Below are 8,909 nucleotides of genomic sequence, written 5' to 3'. Positions count from 1 at the left end.
TTTTCTTTTTTTTTTTTTTTTGCATTACAACTTTTAATACACACATATGCCACAATTTTTGTATCTCTGTTTGTATATAAAGTATGTTGATACCCAATTCAAGTCTTCATATGTGTACTTTGTATAATATCTGGTTTCTTTAGCAGCTGGTTTCTTTCTTTCAATATGGCTTGTGAGATTCATCTAAATCATCATGTGTAGATGTAGTCTGTGTTTCTCAGGTCTTTTGTTTTGGATCCCCTCCATCCAACATGGTGAGTTACTGGCTTTGATATTTATGTAGTATAAAATTAAATATATAGTAGTTCCCCCTTGTCAGTGGAGGAGACATTCAAAGACCCCCAGTTAAAAAAAAAAAAAAAGACCCCCAGTGAATGCCTGAAACTAGGTAGTATTGAATACTATATGTATACTATGTTTTTCCTCTTTATCTACATTCTTTTTTAAAAAATATTTATTTTTTTAGTTGTAGTTGGACATGATATCTTTATTTTATTTATTTATATGTGGTACTGAGGATTGAACCCAGGGCCTTGCATTGCTAGGCGAGCGCTCTACCACTGAGCCACAACCCCAGCCCTATCTACATTCTTATGATAAAGTTTAATTTATAAATCAGACACACTAATAGAATTGATTCAAATTGTTTATTTCTGGAGTTTTCCACTGAGTATTTTCAGAGCATAGTTGATCACAGGTCGTTGAAGCCACAAAAAGTTAAAGCACAGATAAGAGGCAACTACTGCATTAAGCACAATCATTTCAGGCTATGTTTTCTTCATTACCCAACACTTTGGCTCAGATTGCCTTTTTCCGGTAGTCTTATAACAGGTTCTTTTTTCAAAATAGATGTAATCTTCAGTGGTCACATTGCCAACAAAAATCTTTTGCCATTGGTTGGCTTCATCGCAGCATTCTAGTTTCTGACACCACACTATGCTGAATACTGACCTCAAAGATCAATAGTGATCTCTTGATAAAGTTAGTGGCCTTTCACTATTCCTCACCCTCCTTGACTTCTTTAATTAAGACAATGTAACACCTGTGGAATTCTTTCAATATCATTTGCATTATTGCATTTTTCTCTATGTTCTACTCTGTGCCTTCTCCTGTTTTCCTTCCTGTTCCTGTCACCTAACTCTAGCTTTTATTATCATTTCAGTCCTTCCTTTCTATATTCTCTGTCTTAGAACTCATTCAGTATCATGACTTCACTCTTTTCAATGGTGACCGCTCCCAAATTTGTATCTTTAGCCATAACCTCTATCCAGCTGTATCCTGAACATTTTCATGTTCCAGTGGTACTGCAAACTCAACATGACCCCTGAAGATGAAGTTAGGATTTCCTTTCCTCCAAATTGCTTATCTTCATATCTTTTATCTTTGACCATCATTGCTAATCTCTGATCTTCTTAGCTTATTTTGAAGGGTTTCTTAATAAACCCTTCTATAATTTATAGCTAATAAGCATAATTTCCCTAGTTACTTTCCTTAGGAAGCTTCTTATCTGTTACCATTCCTTTCTTTTTCTTCTTCGACAAGATTGGTCTAGGTCTTTATTCCCTTTTGCCTAGATTCCTCAGATTGCCTCCTATTTAGTTTGCTGCACTGTATTCTCTCCTTTTGTGTGTGTTTGTGTGTGTGTGTGTTACTGGGGATTGAACCCAGAAGTTTTCTACCACAAAACTACATCCCCAGTCCTTTTTGTTTATTTTTATTTTTATTTTGAGACAGAGTCTCACTCTTGAACTTGTAATCCTCCTGCCTCAGCTTCCTGAGTTGCTAGGGATACTGGTATGCACCACCCATGTCTCTCCTTTTCTAACCCACTCTATGAGTGGCCTGCTACCACATAAACCTCTTTATTTTTTTGTATAATAGTACAATTAAGACCAAGATTAATTTTTAACAGGTCATCACATATTTAAAGCATGTCCACAGAGTGCCAGATACATGCTAGGTTCTTGAGATCTGTTGGTGAAGAAGACAGGTAAGTTGCCCTGTTTTTATCAATCTTATATTCTATTGGAAGGGAGATAAAGTAAACATTGTAGATTTGGTGAACTTTTAAAAAGAAGTGATATTGATGAAGAAGTGCATAGTCAAATATTTCAAGTAGAGGTGAAAGTATGTTCAAAAGCTCTGAAGTGGGAAGGAGTTTGACATCTTCAGAGAATATGGAAAAGTTGAAGATGGTAAGGTGGGAGAGTGGCACAAGTGTCAATAGTGATGTTAGAAGAGAAGAAGTGGTCAGATCATGTGACAATCTTGTAATCTATAACAAGGTTGAATTGTAGAACTGATGGAAGTTGAGGGGGTTTAAATAGGATGATAATGCATTCTTCTTATTCTAAAATTTTAATATCATACTTCCTTCTCAATAAAGGTCTAAACTCACCGTAGTGTTTGGGGTCCTCCACAGTGTAACCTCACTCTGATACTCAATGTATTTTCTAAGACTCTTAAAGTTGAATCATTCATTAAGTTCAGACCTCTCTTTTGACTTTTTCAGCACAAGTGTCCCTAACTAGACACAATAGTTCCTTGACAGCAGGAACTATTGAAACTGTTTTGTGTCCTTCAGAGTGCTAAGCACATGGTTTTCCTTGAATTGCAGTAAGGAAAACAAGAGATATCACCAGGGTATTGTGTTTCCTTATGTATTCTAAAATTAAATTATGGGTGTGGAAATCTCCCAAGTATATTATGGCTACCATTCATATTATGAAAAAACTAGTAAAATCATGAAGTGTGTTTTTGACATCTGTTTTCCAGAACTGTTCCTTAAGAAGCCTTGTCAGCTTACAGAGTCTTAAATGGCATCTATGTACTTTTTGTCATTATATTTCCACAGCAGGAAGCAATGCTTATTATGTCATTGCATTTTTGAGGAAGAAGTCCTATTTTTGTGGTTTTGTGGTAAACCCAGGGGGGCTTTACCACTGAGCTACATCCCCAGCTCTTTTATTTTATTTTAAATTTGAGGCAGGGTTTCACTAAGTTGCTGAGATTGGCCTGGAACTTTCAATACTCCTGTTTCAGCCTCCTGAATCACTGGAACTACAGGTGTATGTCACTGAGATTATAGGTGTATGCCACTGCACCCAGGAAATAAGCCCTTTAATATTTAGACTTGGTAATATAGTTGTGCACAAAGTATAATTATTAAGTGCTGATTACTTTTGCTTGCTGTAGACAAATGATTTTTTTAAATTTTTTAGTTGTAGATGGACACAATACCTTTATTTTGTTTATTTAGTTTTTATGAGTGCTGGGGATCGAACCCAGGGTCTCACAAATGCTAAGCAAGTGCTCTACCACTGAGCCACAACCCCAGCCCCCATAGACAAATGTTTTGAGTGATTTTTTAAAACAAAATGACACCTTTAAAATTAGCAGTATCTACCTATGTAAAAATTGCTGAGGAGTTTCACACTTATAGATTCACACTTATTGAGAATAATTATGCATTCACCTAATCTAACACTTTTCTTTGTGGCCACCACACTCCTCTTTGGTGCTTGAGTTCATCTATGGCATCACAGCAGAAATGTAGGACTTTGAAACTGTCACTGTGAAGCACTGTGAATGTAGGAAGACACTTTGTTTATGTAGTAAATATTTTCCATGTTACTACATATCCTTCATATTTATCATCTTGTAGCTGCTTAATCCATTGAGAAGATTTCCTAATTGCTCCTTCACTTTTAAACCATTTTTTATTGCCAATTTTGAATTATTTCCTTAAGATAGTCTGTGAAGTAGGATGGCCATCAAAAAACATTAATGCTTCTATGGCTCTTTATGCTTTCTAGCCATCAATAGTGTGTACCAGTTTTACCATGGTCTTGGCTGGCTTTGAGTATTATTTTCCAAAATAAATAGCAGTTTTCTTTCTTTCTCTTTTCATCTAGTGTGTCTAAAATGGCACCCCATTGTTTCCTTTCTCTCATTTTTGGAGCCAAGGGAAGTGATGTGCACTGTGGCTTCTCTATCCAATTTTCATTTGATAACACACTTACAGATGTATAATGCCAAGTCAAAATAGGACTCAGGTGACAGAGAGAGGAAGCAGAAACCACAACCCCTACCAAGAAAGGGTACTAGAAGAGAAACCTTGTACTTCTAGAGGTAAATTAAGTTCAGTTAAGGTTGGAGGACTTACCCAAATTCCAACTGGTTTTCATTGAACTAGTTTGATAGTTGCTCTTTTATTTGTATCATGTTTTATTTTAGATATTAACAAATAAATTAAGGTCTTGAGAAAACTAATTGAAATAATATTTCTATTTTGATGTAAGAGATGTAAAATCACAATAAGCAGTTGAGTTTCCTTTGTCTTAAAGCCCAATGCTGTCTTGTGTTATAATGATGAAGTTTATAGCAGTATAAACTTTTGTTGACATTGCTATTGTGTGGTAAATTAAATATCTTATGATGATGATATATATTTTAGGCAAGTAATTTGAAATGTTTGCATTTAGCGGTAGTCTATTATTCTAGAGCAGTGGTTCTTGACCAGGGATGATTTGCCCTCCAGGGAACATTTAGAAATGTCTGGAGATATTTTTGAATGTTGTGACTTGGCAGATGCGATGACATCTAGTGAGTAGAGGTCAGGGACAGTGTTAAACAATTCTACAGTGTACTAAACAGCTTCCACATAAAGAATGATATGTCCCAATCTTCAGTAGTGCCACTGTTAAGAAACCCTGGTCTAGAGTGTACTATTTTTGAACCTCACATTTACTTGGGAGGTAATGCTATTTTCAAAATACAATTTTGATCATTTTGAGACATTGTGTTTCTAAACTGAGACTCTTAACCACCAATCACTGGGCAGTGATTAAAGTCAATGTGATACAAAGAGCTTTTAATACCCAGAAGAAGTATTGGGCAAGTGTAGAGCACTTTTCTGTTGGCTTTCTCACTGTCTGTGCTTTGAATATATTTTTATTCATTAAAAGAAGCTAATGAAGTTCAATATATTTTGAGAGACTCTGCTGCATAATATTTTATCACTAAATTAAAGTGAAGAATCCTTGTTCTCACACAGAGCAAGATGAAATATAGTACACTGAAGGAAATGTCCAATTATCTTAACACAAATGTTAGCAATAATGGGCCTTTTGTGTTTTATTATACCAAGTTGTTGCTAGCTCTACCTTATTAAAATTTTCAGTTTAGAAGACAGATCCAAAAGAGATAGAGATATATTAATGCTAATTATTAGCCAACCAACAAGCATTTATTAAGCTTCTTTTATGAGCCTGGCGATGTACTAATTGAGAATATGGAAACATTAAAATATGATATTATTTGGTTTTTATTGAGTTGACTATATGTGAGCTATTTGCTTATATTTATCTAATTTAATTATCACAATTAATATAAGGGTAGGTCACATTACTTTTATTACATGGATTGCCGCAGTCCGGCTGCAGCAGAATAATCAGGGGGATGACGAATAACTTGTGTAGATTGATACAGCAGGAGTGGGAGCCGTTTATTGTAGGACAGGAGCAGTATTTATACATTCCACACAGCTTATCTAATTAGCATAAACTAGATACATCAGTCAACCAATCAGGAATCTCTACACTTAATGGCTCGCTTTTGTTACTTCTCAAACCACTCCCTCTGGCATTTTGCCAGGCACCATCCAGACTTGTTTACGAACTTTAACATTCCCCTGACAAAATGCCAGGTGTTATTTTGACTTATTTACAGACTCTAACAATGGATGAGGAAACTGAGCCCAGAGAGTTGATGTTCTAGGTCACTCAGCTAGTAAGTGATGGTGCCATGATTCATTCACACCCAAGTTAGTTTGGCTCCAGAGTTCATTCTCTCAAATATAACTCTATATCCTCACCAAGAAAGGCATTTTCTCTGAGCTGGAGCTAAACCAACAACCAGAGGATGCCTATGGAATATATTCTGTGATCCTCTATTTGTCCAGGTGGACTACTCTCCCCACCCCCTCCTCCTTTTGTACTACTGAGGATTGAATCCAGGGGAACTCTACCACTGAGCTAAATCCTCAGGTGTTTAAGATTTTCTTTTTGAGATAGGGTCTCACTAAGTTGCCCAGGCTAGTCTTGAACTAAGTTGCCATCCTATTGCCTCGACCTTTCAGTAGCTGGCATTACAAGTGTGCACCACTATGCCTGGCCAGGTAGACTGTTCTTAATTAGAGGAATTAAGACTGGAACATGTGAAGCAATACAATATCATCCTCAGAAATATATGATGACAATAGAATATCTCAAGTCTTTCCCATGACCTCTCAACACTTCTTTAAAAAAAATAGAGGGAGTCTTTCCATTTTTCTACATTATTCTAGGATCAAGAGGGTCAAATATATTTTAGAGGTATATAACCTCTAAAATAATTCCATTACTTCTTCAGTTATAGATCATTTTTATTTTGGCTTACATTTATGAACCAAAGAAAGTACTGAATTCTGTAGGCAAATACGACACAGTTGTCTATATTCTAAAGGATACGGAAAATGTCTGGGTCATATTATTTTTCTCAGGGCAAGTAGTTATAGACCTATTCCAATTCTGGGCCTTATGTTGGCCAGTATTCTTCTGCTTTTGAGTATCATACCACATAATTTTCAAAGGAAAGGAAGAGTTCTGTTTCCCCAGAGGTAGGCAGAAGCTGTTCTCTGGCATTATCTTACTGTTCGCTTCACATTTGCTAGCATCTCATTCCTGGGTTGGTTTCTGCCACCTCTACTCCTAGCTTTTCTTGCCCAATTGATATTTATTCTTTGAGTTTTTCTGCACAATTTGATTCCTGATCATCTCAGCTCCATTCTAGAACAACCAGGGGCAGAACTGCCTTTGAGTCCCAGCTGTACTGCTTATTGGTCATATGGTCTAAGTCAAATCACTTTATCTTTCTGAGCCTGTTGTTTCCTTGTGGAATAAGAAAAAAAATAATAGCACATACCTTATAAAATTCAACTCGATGTCCTCACATACATGAAGCATTCAACCCACAGTCAGGCATATAGAAAGTATGTAGTAAATAACAATATAATAACTTTCTTCTTCCTCCTCCTCCTTTTCTTCCTCCTCCTCCTGTTCCTTCTTCTTCAAATGCAAATTTGATCATCTTATTCTCTGGCTTATGTATCTTCATGGGCTTCCAGTTGTCTCCATATCAAATCCAGTCTTCTTAACTTTCCCCCAGCGACTGTGGCAGTCTTTTCTTCTATATGCTCTCTTTAATGTTCCTTCAGTTCTCTATCTCATATCCTTAATGCTCCAACCCATCTGCCATGGTTCACAATGTTTTACAACTATCAGGGTTTTAAAAAAATATTTAAATCTTAATGTGTACTCTTCCCTTCTTTTCCCTCTGTATGAAGTAGCTCTCTCCCATCCTAAAATGCTTCTGGACCTAGATTTATAGCATCTTTTCTATGATGCCCTCTGTAAATTTCTGCCAATAATTCATTAATTCAATAAATCTATATTGAATATCTTCTAGTTGTCAGGCACTGCCCTAGGGGCTGGGACTTTGGAAGTAAAGAAAATTTTAAAGGGATAAAAATCTCAATTCTCATGGAGCTTGTGTCATTATGCAGTTAATTTAAACAGCTCAATATAACAAACTTATGTTGTCCACCTACAATATGTCCGGCACTTATGTTAAGCACTGGGGTACAAAACTGAATCGCTTAATCCCTTGCCTCAAGGGGGTACTGTAGTTTGGAGAAAGAAGACTCCTAAACAGATTATTTTCCTGCAGTGTGGTGGGGAGTCTGATAAAGGTAAGCCCAGGTTTGTTAATGCACCTAGCCCAATCATGGGGAGGAAAAGAGGATCAAGGGGAGCCTTTTCTGGAGAAAGTGATAATTTGAGTCTTGAGAGAAGACTGAGTCTTTTCTTGTGTGAATGATGTTGAGAATGGAACCAAGGGCCTTGTACATGCTAGGCAAGTGCTTTACCACTGAGCTATACCCCAGTCCTGAAAGGAGATTGTCTTAAAAGTAAAAGGCAGAGCAGATAACTGAAGAAGACAATATTATATGGAGATCTGCAGAAAATTTGGGGTTGTTAGAGTTTAAATTTTAAGCTGTAGAATGGCAGAAACAAGTCCTAGGAAAACAGGCAAGAACCAGATCCTGCAGGGCCTTGTGTACTGACACTAAGGAGTTGGAATTCTTATCAATTATAATTGTTGTTTTCAAATTTAGTTGTGCATCAGATTCACTTGTGGAAATTTCTTGAAACGAACTAAAACCAATAAATCAGTTCCCAGGGCCCTCCCTGAGCTCCTGAATCAGAATCCCTGCTGATTTGTATTTTTAACAGCTTAAGAAGTTTCCAATACTCCACAGCTTGAGTAGTTTTGCTATGGGGAGCTACTAAAGGTTTTTAAGTAAGGGTATAACAACCAATTTTTTTTTGTGTTGGAAATATCACAATCATTCTGACAGAATGGAGGATGGAGTTGAGAGGAAAGCTGGAGGTTTTTCAGATTAGAGATGAAGATACAGTGTCTATGGAGATGGACACACAGATGGAGAAGATGAATTAAAAAGGAATTGGAATTTGCAATTTTTTGTGACTGACAAGATTTGGGTGCTAAAGGGATAGGATTTAAGGTAACTTCTCTGTCTCTGGTTGTGACCTCTATATAAATAGTGTTATGAAGTCGTATAGCCACCAACTGAGATTATTCCCTATCAGGGCCTCTTTTCTATCTCTCATACTACCTGCTAAGTGCCAGGCTCAGAGAAGGTACTTTAGGAATGCTGAATCAAATATGGCAGTGGGAAGTTAGGGCCGCAAGGCCCTTTTCTAAACAAACTTCTGTTTATCATTTGGTGCAATGGTTGAAATTCCAACTTTAGGAAAATCCTTCTGCCATATTCACTACCATAAATT

This window comes from Marmota marmota, unplaced genomic scaffold (assembly GCF_001458135.2).
Source record: "Marmota marmota marmota unplaced genomic scaffold, marMar, whole genome shotgun sequence".
NCBI classification, from domain to species: Eukaryota; Metazoa; Chordata; class Mammalia; order Rodentia; family Sciuridae; genus Marmota; species Marmota marmota.
This window is presented reverse-complemented; position numbering follows the sequence as displayed.